Source organism: Lutra lutra, chromosome 5, assembly GCF_902655055.1.
Source record: "Lutra lutra chromosome 5, mLutLut1.2, whole genome shotgun sequence".
Classification (NCBI taxonomy): Eukaryota; Metazoa; Chordata; class Mammalia; order Carnivora; family Mustelidae; genus Lutra; species Lutra lutra.
This window is the reverse complement of record NC_062282.1, coordinates 25,496,741-25,514,367: the sequence shown is the minus strand read 5'-3', so window position 1 is coordinate 25,514,367 and position 17,627 is coordinate 25,496,741. Positions and strand designations below refer to the sequence as shown.

General features: G+C 46.9%; 1 protein-coding gene across 1 annotated transcript in view; it reads right to left on the bottom strand.

Annotated features, from left to right (window-relative positions):
* Positions 1–7,330, bottom strand: part of LOC125101068 (PDZ domain-containing protein 2-like) — a 279,856-nt gene extending 272,526 nt beyond the window's left edge. Inside the window, exon 1 of the mRNA XM_047731696.1 lies at positions 6,993–7,330. The gene's annotated coding sequence lies outside the window, so the exon portion shown is untranslated. The remainder of the gene's footprint in view (positions 1–6,992) is intronic.
* Between the last annotated feature and the right edge of the window lie 10,297 nt (positions 7,331–17,627).

Sequence of the window (17,627 nt, the reverse complement as noted above, 5' to 3'; positions counted from 1 at the left end):
CTTGCTTTATTAAACTCTGCTCCATTCGCATCTTCATAGGTAGAGGAAAAAAACATTCAAATACTTGAAGAGAGTTAGTGAGCACCTGCATGCAAATACAAGGAGTGTCAGGGTGCAGAACCTCCCTGGGTGTGCAACTTGTAGGCACCAACCCAAGATACTATGGCTAATCTGAAACACACGTGCCTCTCTACTCTCTGGAAAGAGACTTGGGGAATACTGGAATTATAGTATCACCCCAGGACACGTACGTAGGACAAGCAGGTTCACATCAGACAGGCATCTGTAAAGTGCTAGCCTTTGGTGAAAGGGGCAAAAAAAAAGCCAGCATTAATTCTGCCTTATCCCTAGGTATGCTAAGATCTTGTTAGGAGTGACTATAGCCAGACCAGGCCCCAAGAGAGCAAAGCTCCCAGGCACCTGATCCCCCACCCACCTCCTTTCTCTGGATGCCCAGAGGCCTCCCTATGAAGCAGCCTAGTCGCCTCACTGTCTCCTGACTATACCACGATCCAAAGATACCCCCTCTCCTACTCTCTGCCCAGCACAACTTCTACTCCCTCAGCAGGCAGATTTCTGCCAGTGGGTTGACTTTGGACTTGCACAGCACTATGGAGGCCCCGGTTCAGGGTAGGGGTCCTATTCTGCATTGTATCTGTGTGTCTTTATTTTTAGCAAAGCAGATGATCACTCTTCAGAGGCCAGGACAACAGAGCATGTATGGACAATTTGGTGGCAGGAGCAGACTTAGTCTAATGTATGCAAAGCCAAGTACTAGAACTGTCCAGATGTTGATAAAAAGGAGACCACTGGTGGCTCAGCTCAAATCCAATTTCACTCTTGCTAAAAACTTCAAAGGACACACAGCCTGGGAATCATTCTGTTAAGGGCCACATATACCGTGGAACTCCCCCCCCACCACAACCAGGAGGCTGGTGATCTTACCTAAAATGAGCTAAATTTGCTTTCAACCTGGAGGCAAAGGATTGGGTAGTGGTCTTTCAAGAACTTGCAAGTCCTTAGGAGTTTGTGATTTTTTTTTTATCCTCGGGTGAATAGCTACGCATTTCAGGCTGCTTCCCCACTTCCATGCTATTATTTCGCCAAAAGCCTGTGACAACAGTGTGTGCCAAACTAGTCCTCTGTGCTATAAAGTCAGTTCCCCACGCCTTGCTTCTCCAAAACCTCTTCATGTGTCTAGAGTGCTTTACGAACCACAGAAACACTTTAAAACCTAAAAACAAATAATCCAAGAATAACTTAATCAGCCAGATGTTCAATGCTATCTGCTTTCATTGGATTGCTTCATAAGGAGAATTAATTCTTAAGTTTCTGACTTTCTGCAAGTTAATAGCCCAGTCACTGTTTGCTCAATGTATTCACAGAGGTAATGCGTGCATCCAGGAGCCAGGTGCTCTGAGAAAGGGGATTGTTGGGGCACCTGGGTGGCTCAGTGGGTTAAGCCTCTGCCTTCAGCTCAGTTCATGATCTCAAGGTCCTGGGATCGAGCCCCACATCGGGCTCTCTGCTCGGTGGGGAGCCTGCTTCCCCTTCTCTCTCTGCCTGCCTCTCTGCCTACTTGTGATCTCTCTCTCTGTGTCAGGTAAATAAATAAAATCTTTTTTAAAAAAAGAGAGAGAAAAGAAGAAAAGAAAAGAAAAAAGGGATTGTTTGCCGGCCCCACTGAGAATGTGGGATGGAGAGGACTCCAATGGCATCGGAGAGAGGCCATAGCTGGGGCAGGCCTCTTCCCAGAGCTGGAGAGACGTGAAAGACAAATGTGTCTTCTCCGCACACTTAGTGCCTTAACAAGCCATCTCCAGGCTCAGCGGCCTTATCGGACCACAAAGGGCCTCTTCAACGACTGACTTTTCAAACCGTAAATGCTCCCAGTGTTTTCTTGAACACATTTGTAAACAGAATGCAGAGCTCTTTAGACCACGGGCAATCTGAGTCTAAATCCAATGACCTACCTGGCGTTCAGTCCTGCCTCTGCCCAGCACTACAGAACCACAGGAAAGGAATTCTTTCCCAACTCTCTCTTTATCCCATTTCTAGTATACGGATAGTATAAGATTGGGAATTTAAAAATTTTAAATCCCATAAAAGGATCCATCATTGTATATGCGACTTATGCTTAGGCCCAAAGAACAACACAATTGATGTAAAATCAATAAATAAATCAGGAATAATCTGAGAAAATGCTTTTATACTTTGATTTCCTTAAAGGAACATTGTACACATTTTCCACCACTATCATTTAATTTGGCACACGCCTGGTGAGTGTTTAGTAAATCAAATTAAGTGTTCCTTTTCCTCTGTTCTTATACTAATAGGGGTACAATCTAGGTACAATCATGATCCATTCAAAAAGCCAAGGGGGTACACAGATCTTCAATTCCTCCTCACCCACATGCATCTTACACCACTGCCACTGAGAACAACAGTCCTGCAGATCTAGCCACTGCAGATGTGATTCTAGTTCCAGTTGTGCTAGGAGGAGGCAAGTTCTCCAGTTTTCTGGGCCTCAGGTTCCCCCAGTGTGGAATTAGCAAGTCTGAATGCATCACTCCTTCCAGAACACAGAGGAGGGGAGACTCTGCAGGATCTCCTTCCTTTGCGCCCTAGCAACTTGACCTTGCATGTGAACTACAGATGTATCCCCTGAAACAAGTGAACAGATGAAAAGGCAGACATCCGGAAAGATTCCTTAAAGTGGGAACAGGGAGGTGAGAGGCTGCTCCCAGCAGTCCAGAGCTTTTCATCCAAAGCTGAATGCAAGCTTCGGCGGGGTCGGCTAAAAAGTCCTGCTTTGTGCACTACTGGGCTGTCACGGAATTTGACAAGAGGCTTATTCATTTCTCGACACACTAACGGAAGGACCCGCCACTTGGTAGCAGACATTGTCACTGGGGCTTGCATACATACCTCAGGATCTTTTCTCATTCCTCCTGAGAACAACCCTGTTAGGGACCTATTGTCCCAATCTTGCAGAAGAGGAAATCGAGGCTTCAATATTTCTAGTGATCTGGCCAGTGAGAAGTTTTCTGTACTGCCAGGACTCCAGCCAAAGCCTCTGACCCAGAAACTTTCTGGGTCCAGAAACCTTCTTTTCCCTCTCGGCTGCCTCGGCCGGTGCCAGGCACCAGGCTTACCCACCTGGCCGCCAGCAGCACTTCTGCCTGCCCCAGCCCCCCTTTGCCCCAGGCCCCAGCAGCAGGCACCTCTCCTGTGCGCCCAAGATGACACTTCCCTCCAGCACATGCAGACTCCAGAACCTCTCCTAACCTCTGCTTCCCTCCTTCTTTCCCAGGAACGGAAATGCCAGCTTTTTTCTTTCCTTGCACCTGTTCCTGTTTACCTCTGGCTTCTTCCCTCCCCAACACCCCTTATCTCGTCTTCATTCTCTCCCACTGCTCTTTCATTTACCATACATGACTGGGAAGGGGATTTGGGGGACATTCCTGAACAAACCTTCCCACAACACTACCACCTCCTCAAAATACCCACCAGATTATTTTTAACTGGTACATTTCTGGATCCAGTGTCTAAACACCTGACTTCAATCGTCTTGGCGATCACTCTCTCCATCATCCCTTGAGCCTGGCTCCTAGGACCATCCTTGACAGACACTGTTCTCATCTTTGTGAAGGCCGGCCCTTCTCAGACATTCCCGCCTCTACCTGTCTGCCTACCTCCCTCAGGGGCTTGCCTGCCGCATCCTACATGGTACTATGAAGACACTTCTGAAGGCAAAAGAAAGATTAAAAACTGTCCTGTCTCCAAGTCTGTCTTGCTAGCAATTCAGCCTCTCTTTGAGTTTGGTCCTGACCTTTTGTGGGTTCATCTTCCTTGGGATGCTTCCCCTTCTGATTGGTGCAGCAAGAGGGCCCTGAGGCCACATTCCAACAGAGACACCTCCCCCACCCCCCACCCCCACCCCCCGACTCACTCACACCATAGTCTAAGTTACTTAGGCCCACGTGACCTAGGCCAGGGGAGTATCTGCAGCTCTGTGTTATCTTGTCCTACCAGGTCTGGGACAACACTGAGTACAATCAGCAGGTGTTGGGAAGAGGGAGGTCATGGAGTGTGGCCTCTGCCTCTCTCCCTGAGGAAGCTAGCAGGCGGCTGGTGGAGGTTTTATCTGGGCATGAGTAAGATGTGGTCCTAAAGAAACAGGCCCAGGGCAGCATGAGGAGTGTGCCAAGAGGTTCTGTAGAGCGAAGTCCAAAGGTGGGATGGCTCAACCTGGGAGAGAAAGACAGAGAATCCAGAGGAGGAGACCCTTGAGCTGGATCTTGAAGAGTGAGAAGTGGTTCACCAGGAAGACCAGGGAAGAAAGGATCTTCCAGGACCTCACTCCTCCCACTACCATCCTCAGCAAATCAGCATTGTAGAGGTGAGAGTACAACAGGTCAGGAGGTCTACAGCTCCTGGGAGTATGTGTGTGTGTGGGGGGGGTGTCAGGGAACATAGCAGGAAAGAAGTCTGGGGAGGTACATGGGATTTGGAATTTATTCTTAATCCTGGGAGCCACGGATAGGTTTCACAAGGAGAGGAGACTGACAGGCCCCGGAGACTGAGGAGAAGTGGGAAGAGGGAGGAGAGGTCTGCAAGGGTTTCTCTAGGTTGTCGCAGGTTTGCGGAATGTTAAACTCCAAACTCCCTACTTCGATCACCTGTGTATTCACACGCCTCCCCTTCAGGTGATCTTCGCTTCTTCTTCACTCAAAGTCCAAGTAGCGCCCTTACTTCAGGGCCGTGTCTAATGAACTTTTCTTCCCACTGCCTGCTGCCAGACTTCTTCCCACAGACCTCCTTATGACAATAACCTTCTCACTGGGCGACTCACCTCCCATCTCTCCCACTCCGATTCTTGCTACCAGAGATCAGATTCATCTCCCTAAAGCACAAAGCAACAGTCCCTAGCTCAAAAATCCCAAATATTTCCCTATCAGTGGCAGAACTAAGTTCCCGCAAGACCTCAGGCCAGCCTCTTCTTCCACCCTATCCCCGGGGCCACATCCACACTCAGGATCAACCCCTCCACCCCTCAGCGCTCCCCCACAGAGCCTTTCAGATCTCCTCAGTCAAAAGTGACTTCTTTCTCCTCTGTCCTTCTAAAGTGTTTTTATTTGGACCACTCTCCAGGTGCCTTACTTATGAAATCAACCCTCCATCCAGTAAGTACGGGATGCCTGTGACATGCCCCAGGTGCACGGTTTCGTGTCGGAGCTGTCAGTAGACTCTTCTCACTTCTCCTGACAGACTGAAACTCTGGCAAGGAGGGAGCCTCTACGTATCCCCAGGAGCCTCTGAGGGCCCATGCAAGGCAAACCACAGGTACTCCAAAAATAAAATGGTTGAAATGAATAGAGAAATTATCATAAGTTTCCTTAAACAGTAAACTGCCTTAAGTGCATGCAAAATCAATTTTAATGACAAAGATTTAAAGTATAATTCAATATTTTTCCAGGAGCATATGAACTATGTCATGGGAAGGTGCATTTATATGCTTTCCATGGTTCTGATTCTTCCCCTCCCAGCGCATCTCCCCCCGCTTCCCCCACCCTCCCCGCCATCTCCCTGTCTGCCCACCCCGCATACACACTCACACCACTATGTGGTTGTTAGTGGAGCACCAGTTCTTAGCCCATCTACTGGAAGAAGGAGTTGACGAAGCTAGAACAACCACCTACAGCCAGGGGTGTGTTCTGAGACATTCTAGTCTGCCCCCACAAGCAATCCTCCCACACCACACCTGCCCACCTGGACCTACTTGACCCCCACCCAGAAGCCACAGTCAGGGGAAAAGCTAGCCCCGTAGGAACAGCAGGCTCCTGGAGCCCAAGTCCAGGGCAGGATGTGGGAGACCCCACTGGGGAAGGACTAGCAGCCCTGAAGGTCCCAGGGAGCTCTCTCTAGAAGCAGATCCACAGTATCACTCTCTGCAGCCACGCAGGGACCCCCTCCAGCTTCATCAGGCTTTGTCAAGGGAAACACATCCACCCAAAGCACCTACCTCTGTGGGAGGCAGCGGCCAGGCCAGCTGCAGGAGATGGATGTGGCTCCTTCCCCCAGCAGTCCCCCACCTCCAGTCCCCGTGCAGGGCTGTAGGGCTGCTGCTCTGGAACGCCCTCGTGCCTGCCATTCCAGTCTCAGCGACCAGCCCATGCCAGACCTGTCCTCTTTACACTCCACTGTCTCTTATCAAGGTCTCTGCATTGACCAGGCCTCTGAGGACAGTCTTCTGGCAAACTCCAGCCAGGGACCCTGGACCCTCCCCCTACTCAATTTACCATTGCGGGAAGACAAGCAACCCAAAGACCTGAAACATCAAACCTGAGATGGAGAGGGGTAAGGGAAGAGAAGACAGAGAGAAAAAGGAGAAGGCCAGGTTTCTAGGAGGAACTCGACTTCCCAGGGAAACCAGGATTTCCTCATGTGTACGGTTCCCCATCTCGCTGGGAGATGCCAACACTGCCCCCCAAAGATGTCCTTGCTTTTTGCGCGCTCCTCCATTCCCTCGAGCGCGCGTCCCTTCCGCGGTCAGAGCCCCGGGCGAGAGGTAAGGAAGCGCGGGAGCCTGGACCCCAAGGCAATACCTTAGGCCGGAACACCTGAGTACCTCCGCCCTGGGGGAGAGGACCAGGCGACGGCCGAGGTACGGGGGACCCAGGGCGCGGGCCCAGGCAGGGGCGCCTGGCCCTGTCCTGAGTGTGCCCGGCAGTGCGGCTCGGGTCATCCCGCTGTCGCTGGCCTTCTTCCCGCGGCCGCGTCCTGACCGCCCCCGACCGGATACGAGGGGAGTTCGAGCCGCCCAACCCGGGTTCGGCGCCCCACACACTGCCTCGCCGGGGCTGGGATTCCCGCACCCGGATTTGTCACTAAACTTTCCCGGGCCCGCTCGGTCTCGGGGGGTGCCACATCGCCCCACCCCCGCCCATCCGAAGCCCCGCGTCCCCGCCCCTGCGGGACCGTCGCTTCACCTGTGCGCGGCTCCGCGGAGCCTCCCGCTGCCGCTCCTCGCGCGTCCGCGGACCCAGGCGCCGCCCCGTGGGTCCCCGCGCTGCCGCCGCCGCCGCCGCTGCTTCCACCGCCGGTGCCGCCGGTGCCGCCGGTGCCGACGCCGCCGCCGCCGCCGCCGCGCCTGCCCGGAGCTGCAGCGCCGCGGTTCGCCCTCCGCGGCGGGAGGCGCAATCCCCGGCGCCCGCGGCTCGGCGGGTCCCCGCAGCCGCCACCCCACCGCGTCTCGCTGCCCGCGGCCGGCACGCACCGGCGCTGGGAGCCTGCTCCTCGCCCAGCTCTCCCAGCTGCGCGGCGCTGGGGATCCACGGAGCCTCCAGGATGGGCGGGGATTCCCTCCCTCTGGTAGCTTCGAGGGGCGGGAACTCCCTTCCCGGAGTGACAGGGACGGGGGGCGGGGATTCCCCTGCAGGAATGACAGGGTGGGCGGGGATTCCCCCGAGCGAGGCGCGCCGCGTGCCGCGTCCCTCCCGGCGAACCCGGAGTCCCGGTGCGCTGTCTTCAAAAACCTGGGGATCCTGGGAGGAAAGGATCCAGGGAGATGGCAGCTCAGAATTTCCAGATGGCGGGGCCTGGGGCGCCATCTAGGTGGAGAAAGAGAGAGCTAGGGGACTTGAAGTTGCCTTTGCCTAGCGTCCAGAAAAATGTCAGTTGCCCTACACAGCTTGGGGTGGGGAGGCCAAAGGAGATGGGGCAAGGACTAACCACCCACATCAAGAAACCTTTGGCCTCTGGTTCTTCTGATACCCAAGGTGATTTAACACTGGTATGGGAATTTCGAGAAATTGGTCGGGGGGGACCTCTTGGCACCTCAGAGCTGCTTAATCCCCCAGTTAAACTCCTGAGAGAAATCCTCAGAGACAAAGTCCTATGGCCTTGGTGTGGTGGTTTTGGTCCCTGGGACAACTAGCCAAGAGCCCCTGCCTGAGTGGACTGTGAGAGCTAATGCCAATCGCCCTTGGCCTTATTCCAGGTCAGTCGAGGAACAGAAGCTCAGGCTTTTTGCATCCTTCATTCCTGTGGATTTTCAGGAAGCCCTTCAAATATTTTTGGTTCTTTTTTTGTCATCCTTGTCATTCTGCCTACCACAGGGAGAGGATGATAAGAACATAATAGGGAGACTGCACAGCTCTGCAAATTAAGCTCTCTTAAGAGGAAAAAGCTGGTCTTTTTCAAGTGCTAGCAGATAAGAGTTAAAAACATATGAAAAATTACAAAACCTGGGATAATGAATAGTTGAATAATGCTTTTGACATTTTCTGCAGAGCAGTAATTGGAAATCTTTGCTTTGGGGGGATGGGGATGGGAATGGGGTGGGGCAGGGATCCGCTGCAGCTGTGCCCAGCAAGGCAATAAGCTCTGGTCTCTCAGAAGAACAAACAGATATAAATCACCTGCACAGATTGTGCAGAGCTGTCCCACAGCATCAGAGGCCAGGGGAGTCCCAAGGCATTCTGAGATGGTATTTTCATGGGGGAGTGCTTGGATCATTGTTCTTCAGCTTTTATAATTACCAGGCCACTGATCAATGTCTGCACAAATCCAAGCTTCCTATAGTATAAGCTGTACAGTCTTGGGCACCGAACTTCTCTCTTCCTATCTGTAAATAAAGAAAATACCTACCACCCAGGATTGTAGGGATTGGCAGTGACACAGCTACTCAGCACAGCACTTAGGAGGTGCTCGATGAAATGACAACCATTACCCAGGAAGTACCACTGGGACACCAAAGAAAAATCCTCTGGAATCAAACAGGGGTGGGGCTTTCTGTTTGTTTCATAGTCCCAGTCCCACATTCCACCACTCTCTTCCTATCACATGAACCATAAAAAGGCAAAACCTGTCTTCTCAGCCTCTGCACCCAGCACTACCTCCTTCAGCACCCACTGAAAGTTTGCTGAATAAATGAATATGTAAATGAACTTATCGTTCCAACCGTTAGCATGGCTCTTCCTTACCCAGTGCATCCCTAGCTCCTTCATTCCAGCCGTGCATTCCTAACCTGCAAATTGTTTCCTCTGCCAGAACGACATTCTCACACTTCTGTGTCTGCTGAAATCCCAAAGAGTTAAATGTCACCCATTCTGGGAAGCCTTCTCTGATCACTGGCACCAACATCAGGTTTCTTCTCCTCCATTAATCTTTCTGTAATTTGCTAATATAACCCTTGTCAGGTTGTATTAAGTTGTAGGAATCATAGTGTTTGCTCACACATTTCCAGTTTGTGAGTTCCTGGAGGAAAGAGAACCTAAGTCTTATTATTCGTGTTTCTAAATCTGGCATGGCATAGTGCACAACCCCTAATAGCCACTCAATGAAAATTTGCTGAATTAAAAGGAATCATTAAATATACAGATATATATGTTATAGTGTTATATGCAGGCATAAATATTATATATAAATATTATTTATGCATATGTAATATTTTCTCATCTGTCTCTTTCAGACATGGCTGTGCTGGCCAGCTTGAAATACTTCTAGTTTCAATCACTTTCATCCAATATTTTCCAGATAGTTTTTGGCAAGTTCTTGCTGCTAAAAATAGCTCAGCTCTCAAGGGTCAATCAAATGCATGGAAATTTTCTTTTGCCCTTACCGTCTTGCCAGTTTAGAAAGCTCACAACTGAGGGCATTTATTTTCCAGCGTTTGAAGATCAAAATGTAAATTTTTCCTGCCCCCTTGTTAAATATTTAGTCACAGATTAGTACTTCTATCCAGGTTGCCATTTTAATTTATTGCTCATAATATACATGATTTGGAGGAAGAGGTTGGATTTAGAAAATCTAAGGCTTAGTTAGGGACAAGAGAAGGTTAAAGTCATGAACCAAGAAAAAAAAAATGTATTCTTCTGGGCCATAATCTATCAATGATAGGTAAAAGAATGCAGCGTACTTTAGGGGAGTCCAAGGAGATTGCCAAGGGCCACAGCGGCGTTTGGTTTCGCCCTCTGTGAAGAAGAAACACCCCCCCTCACGGCAGCTCTAACTGAATTGGAAGTTTCATCACCAACTCAGATGAAATCTCGAAGGTTGCTTCCCATCTTTCCAGCTGCTCTTCCAAGTGTGTTGGGAGGAGAAGGAGTCTTCGTCAACAACTGGCTCAATTCCCTTCCTCCTCCCAGCCTCTGTGGGTTCATTTTATCTCCAAAACAGATTCTAACTTCCCGTTTACCCAACTAATTAGCCTCCCTTCTCCTCTGGAAATTCCTGGCCACTAACTCTTTCATTCAGGAACTCACATTGGAATGAGCCATCATCCACTGGCCAAGGAAGGGTTTAAGAAGAGCAAATAAGGAACAATGATGGTCAAGCATCCGTACATTGGATCCTAATTTGGAATGTGTTTAAAGATCAGCAGAAGATTTGAAAATTCAGATGTCCTGCCATCAGCCCCTGAGATCATCATGTGCTGAATCTGCAGGACAGCTCTGGTTATTACGCATTTAACCTGCAATTGGTGGGTGGCCCACAGAACATATTCAAAGAAATATTGAAATAGAGTGACTTTAAAAATGGGAGGGAGCCCGAGTTAGATCATATTCTGGTGTTTGGTCATAGTGCTGATGGATTTTATTTTAAACCTTGATGAAAATTTTGTAACATTTATTCCATCTCAGACCATATATTTTTTAGCCAGGACAAAAAATGGACCTACAGGTGATGTATCCTGTTTTCAAATACTTGTTTAGGGGAAAGATTTAAATACTTTTCATCCTGTGTATATTGAAAAAGATGAGTTTCACTGTGTCCACGAGCATGACATTGGAACTTATGCAAATGTGTTTTATTGTTTTCAGTGTTGTACAATATTATGGCACATGCAGAATTTATGAATTTCTCCTGGGGGACTGCCCCATACAGAGTATACTATCTCTCCTTCTATTTATTTAGGCAGCTAAATCGTCCATTTTTTTATCTTTGACTCAGCCTTTCATTTATACTATGTAAGCATGGTTGCCAGGGTAATTTTTTTTAATAAAATTTTTGGCAGGAAAGAATGAATTATACACTAGCAAGTACAGACCAGATATTGCTTATTATTTTCACAATTTATATAGATGATGCAATAATTCTGTCCAGTGCTGAATTGCCCTATATGCTCAGGGAACCAGTAAAACCAGGCTACCGAAGAAAGAGAGAGAGGTTCAGCTTTGATTAACATAACCAGTACTGTGCTATCAGCATATCTAAAGAGAAGAGAAGCTATGTTAGTTCCACATAGGCATAGGTTTTGTTTTCTAGTTGTCCAGTGTCTTTTTTTTTTTTTTGAATTTACACAAGACAGGACATGGGGATCTTCTTGGGGCTTGGGGCTTCGATCATATTGGAACACCTGTAAGAGACATTTTCCTTCCAGAAGTTGGGAAGCTTGTATCCTCCCACTGTGGCTCTTCTAATTCAGTCAAATCACCGTGCATCTAAACTGGTAGACTATTTAGGTAAGATATTTCCTAACTCTCATTTTGTGCACAACACATTCTCCTTCCTAACTCCTATCTCCCCTGCTGATTATTCTCCTTGTTCAGTTCTGCTCTACTTACTTATGAAAAGGTGTCATTCTAAGTCAATCATATGCTATTTTTACTCCTTCATCAGATACTTCCACTTCTAGATATCTTCATTTAATAATCTCCAAAAAAGCAATTATAAAAATAAACATATTACTAGTCTCTCTCTTCTGTTTTTTTTTTTTAATTGTTGCTGTTGATTCTTTTTCTTAATTTTATGTTCACTCCTTATTGTCTCTTTTGTCAATCTCAGCACCTGTCTTTACTGGGACAGCTGAAATGGACACGGAAATAAAAGCCAGGCAATGATACCCAGCCTACAAAGCCACAGATCAGTGCTGTGTTCTGCGGCCAATCACAGTAACTCAGTAAAGTGCGGGGTTACCTAAGGCAAACTTCTCTCAAGTGGGGAAAATAATACCTGCCTCTGAAGATCTCATTAGTTTTTTGAGTCCCCAAATGAAATCATAGATGCAAAAATACTTGGAAAAAATCAAAGTTCTCTCCAAATGAGAAAAGTTGAGAGCAATAGCTCTTGGAATGGCAATTTCAGTTTGTCACAGAAAATACATGACTGAGATGATTTGCATTTCATCTCAGTATACAGTAAGAATCACCAAGGGCAGTAGATAAGGCAGTCGATAAATCACCATTAACAACTTATTTGCATGGATGTATGAATTAGTAGGGCCAAACACAAGAAATTGCCTCTCTGCTGGGTTCAGGAGTGATACACTGGTCAATGAAAGCCACAGAAAGCAGAACCTTTGAATAAACAATACATGGACTTAAAAAAGTCAGTCACTGTCTATTGGAAAATACATAAGAACAGCTTATTTTTGTTTGTTTTAGCAGATGCTAATAGTGACCTCCTTCTTTCTAATTGCCCATCTGAGTGGGTTCCTCTAAGTCTGCTCTTGAAAAGAGCCCCAGGAATCATGCTCTTGGTTGGTCTTTATTTAAGTCACAAGGTTCTTCTCATTTCTGGTTAATAGAAAACCATTAAAAAATATTTAAATGCTCATTTTCTCCATTTGTTAAATTTTTTTCAGGAATCCAGGGAGCAGTGAATCCTCTTTTCTGCTTTACTTATGTACTTATCAACAAAGCAAATATACCTAAATTGCTTTTAAATAATTTGTTTTTTGCAACTTAGATGATCAGACCACCTGGAAATAGAGAAGAAACAAAAGAATGAAAGCCAACACAAGCTGACAAGAGCTCAGAATTCTAGAGCCCAAAGGAGACTCCTTAGGAATCAACTTGCCCTACTTTGGAAATCTGTCCATCATTTTGGAAATGCTAATTCTGCCTATTGAATGCCTGGTTTTCAGAATCAAGATGACGCATCTCAGGATAATGGGCTCTGAGGACAGAGAGCCCAACTTCAAGGACTGAGGGCATCCGTGTTCCCTTACCATCGAAGGGTGCACACAGATCTCTGTCTCGTGCCAGAGTAGAGGAAATATTCTCCACAGAAGGCAGCAGACCTATAAATTAATTCCTTATGATAAATTCCAAATGCTCTTTAAAGAATGATGTTTTTCTTATTAAAGTCTTTTGAGATTGTACCATCAGTCAGAATGTCACAGGCTTATCAATATTGTATCTCCAGCATGAATCTGCAAGAGAGTGCTTCTAGAGACCAAAAAAGTTCACAGAAAATGCAGTAATACAGAGCATCGTATAGCAGGGTTTCCCAAAGTTTGCATCTTTGGCATGCACTTACTTTTCTAACAAGGACTCACAATCTATTCCAAAACCAAACTTTTTTTTTTTTTCTGGAGGTGCTAATTGTAAATCTTTTTCTAAAGTTAAAGTGAATGGTCCTATAGATACCATTTCATATTAGAGGTTTCTGGTGGGTCCCACCAGGATGAGGTCAGAGAGGTGCCTAGGATACAAAATATAGAGAAGCACTCAATCTTAGGGTTGGGCGCTCACTGTCCGGGCTGTGCCTAACCCTAGCAGTGAGGACTGGCTTAATTTTTTTTAATTTAAGATTTTATTTATTTATTTGCCAGAAAGCAAGTGAGAGAGAAAGAGTGAATATACAAGCAGGGGGAGCTGCAGGGAGAAGGAGAAGCAGGTTCCCTGCTGAGCAAGGATCCCAATGTGTGACTCAATCCCAGGACCCCAGGATCATGACCTGAGCCGAAGGCAAATGCCCAACCAACTGAGCCACCCAGGTATCCCAGGCCTGCCTTAATTTTGTGCCCTAGGCACCACTCTTGTCTCGTTCTAGCCCTGACGATGGTTCCTAAGCTTGCTGCCCTGCCTCCTGCCTCACGGATGACCACACACACGCTGCGGAACACAATGGTCAACACTTCACAGACCATCAGCAGAGGCAGGCCTGGCCCCACCATGTCCACTTTTTGTTTTTTACACCTCAACTGCACTGGCGTAGTTTGAATGCGCAGCAGCTTCCAAGACACATTGGAGGTGTAAATGCGACTTCTTTACTTTTGCATTAGTCCATCCCTACTATGAGCCTTTTTTTAGTGATCTGCCACTTGCCATGCTCTCAGATCTATGATATTCTGCCCCCACTCCAATGCAGTTTCCTCTCTCTAGCCAACGGGCTCTCCCAACTCGATCATTAACAAGCATCCCCATTCCCTCACCCTCTTTGCTAAAATGCTTTCCTCCAGACTCTCACCCTCCAGTGAAGACACAGCTTCCCCTGCTGCTCTCTCCAGTGGAGGCTGCTTATTTGGTTACAACAAACATCACCTTACAGCTCAAGGTCAGGAATGGTGTGAGGACCCCCATGCTTTGGGTCTTTGGCCTATTGTTTCCATCACTCTCTTATCTAAACTATTTTGTGCCTTGGTTGGACCCACCTGAAAACTCCATTCCAGGATGCAACTGGCCTTTCCCTGCACCAATGCCTGATGCTGAAGCACTGATGGGAAACCAAACCCAAAACCATACCTGGGTAGACAGTGAATTCCTGGTTGACCATAGCAACCAGCTCTAAACAGTGTCCACAACTATTTCTCTAGCCAACCCACTCCCCTATTTATGCAATAAGTGTTTCAAACCTTCCTCACCACGTTAAGTGTGTTTCAAACCTTCCTCACCACATTAAGTTTCCATCTCCTCCTGCCTTACCCTTGTCTTACCTTCTCTTTATCTTAAGATGACCTTGCTTTCTAATTCTCAGATAAAATCAGTTATGAGATAGGAGCTCTTTTAACTTCCTACTTTCAGATTAAGAGATTTTCCCCAAATCAACATCCACCTTCCTCTTCCTTCTTTCAGGGGTCCTCTCTCTACTTGGATATCCTGCAGGTGCCTCATACTCTGTAAGTATCAACTGAACTTATGCTCTTTCCCCCCCAAATTCTCTTCTATTATTAACCATCCTGGTAAATAGAGCTCTAATATTCCCACTTGTCCAAACCCAATGCCTCAGTGTCTCTCACTCCTGGTCTCCAAAAAGCACATCCTGTCAATTCTTTTTCAAGTACCTGTAGGCTCTGTCACTCTGGCCCAAGCTACCTTTATCTTTTGTCTACACCAGGGGCTGGCAATTAGTTTTTATTGGAACACAGCCATGATCATTCATTTATGGGTTGTCTATGGCTCCTTGCACTTCAAGGGCAGAATCGAGTAGTTGCCACAAAAATCATATGGCCCACAGAGCAAAAAATATTTACCTTCTGGTCCTTTACAGAGGAAGTTTGCCAATGCGACTCTTGTTCTACACTATTGCCGGAATCTCCTGAAAGCACCCCGCTTGGTGGGTATGGTATTCTGTTTTCAGGCTCATGCCCCTTAGTACAACTGGTCATACTTTAAAAGTCTCCTATCACCGGGGTACCCAGGTGGCTCAGTGGGTTAAGCCTTTACCTTTGGCTCAGGTCATGATCTCAGAGTCCTGGGATTGAGTCCCGCATCGGGCTCTCTGCTCAGCGGGGAGCCTGCTTTCCCCCCTCTCTCTGCCTGCCTCTCTGCCTACTTGTGATCTCTCTCTCTCAAATAAATAAATAAAATCTTAAAAAAAAAAAAAGTCTCCTATCACTATGCTTGGAATTTTTCAGTGCAGGAACATCATGCTTGGGATGAAATGCAGTGTGTCTAGCCTGGTTTGCTTGGCCCCACGTGATTGGCACTTTCTACTGGTCATTCTCATTTTGTACCACTCTGCCTCTTGCTTGCCAAACCCAGAAGTGCTATCTGCCTTTCAGATTCACGCACCGTGCTTTCATTCTATAGAATCTGGAAGTTTTTGTTTCCTCTGCCTTGGAGGCTCTTTTTCTTCCTCGATTTGCCTCTCAATCCCATTTATTCTTGTTCCTCAGAATTCTGTCTCGTCGCCACTTCCTCCAGGAAGCCTTCTCTTTCTCCCAGGTTGGGTGCCCTATTTCATGGCACTATGCATTTTTCTTTTAAAGCATTTGTCTTGATTGCTCTTCATTCTTTGTGAATTTTTTTTTAACATTTGCTTTTTAAAAAATATATATTTAAAAATACAGACTGTGGGTATTATGGTAGAAAATCTTTGTCTATCTGATTCAGAAATGCAATATTTAGTTCTTGACGTAGTGCCTGGTACAAGATAAGTACTCAGGAAATATTTGTTGGATGAATAGCAAAAGCATAATAAGGTGCTCACGGTACTGGGAGGTAATATACACAGACCATTTAGTTAATCACCCTTATACTGGCAAATTTGTATTATTATGCTTTTACTTTGCATTGCTGCTGGACTTCGAGATTCAACAACAGAAAAGATACCTAAAAAGCATTGTATTCCTGTAACATGTAACATGAATTGTTCTTCAATTGATTTCCTGTTTGGCTGTTTATAACAAGCATATTTGACTTTTCATAGTGTGAGACCTCTACAAACCAATGCATCCAATCCTGGGAGCCAAAAGTCATATTCACTAACATGTGTTTCCTAGGCTAGATGGTCCCTGCTTGCCCTCCAGAGCTACTTCCCACCATTTATCCTGCTATGTGCCTCAGGAAGCTGACCTCCTATTGTGTTCCTCCTTGTTTCTTGCCTTCTGGTTAGGGCACGACCAATGGGAGATCAAAAGCAGGAGAGCAAGAAGGCATTGATCTCTCTGGCTCCTCATTTGGGCTGTGGTTTGACAGTGACTCTGCTCTTCTGCCTGAGCTTCTAGCTCCTATCAGGGAACTGCTCTAACCTATAACTCTTACCAGACCCTTTCTCTGTAGGGACTCCTTTCTCTTGCTTATTCTGGCCTACAGTAATTCCAGCTCCCTGCAGTTGCTAGCCTTGGCATGCTTCATTATCCCTTTTTGTTTTCCTTAACTTGTCCACACCTTTGTCAATTAAAATCTCCCCAATTATTCCTGTGTGAGTGTGCTGTCTGTTTTCTGATAGGACCCTGACTCATACAATTCCGTTGCCTAAATAAATATAATGAAATCACATCAAGAGGTTCTCATGTGCTTCTCTAGATCTCTCAGCTACCTCTCAGACAGTCTGCATGCTCGGCCGATATGAGCTTAGGTGCCATTCTCCCCATTTCTCAGGGAGACAGCAGGAATCTGGAAGCACTCAAAGTAAGAGATATATCCACAATTCCAAAGCTTGGTGATGGCAGAGTCAAAGCTACACCTCAATTCTGAAACTTACACATTAAATTCAGAGCTATATCTTGGCTACTTCCATCCCAGATTACTGCCAGAATCTGAATAGCTAGGATCCTTTATAAATCATTCTTGGTGACAAACCTCTCTGTAGTGAGTCTAATCCAGGTGAACTCTGAAGCTGGTGGGTGTGCAGTTGGCTCTGCGCCCCAATTTGGAGCAGGTCTGGGACGCATTCCCAGATGGCTCTTGGATGCCATTACTTTTTCTGGCTGCATTCCTGGGGGAGGTGGGAAAACACGCATAGGTCTCCTAGCTGCAAACCCAAGCAAAGAGCACATTGTTGTATCTTTAGCAAATGATAGCACACAAACAGAAAGCCAAAGGAGTACAGAGACATATCTACCCAGCTGAACTAATTCACTCTTTGGAGCTAAGGGGCAGCCAGTATAGAAGATTCTCTATCCTATTCTATTCTCAAAGTACCCAAGGCTTTGAGCAAATCACAGACAACCC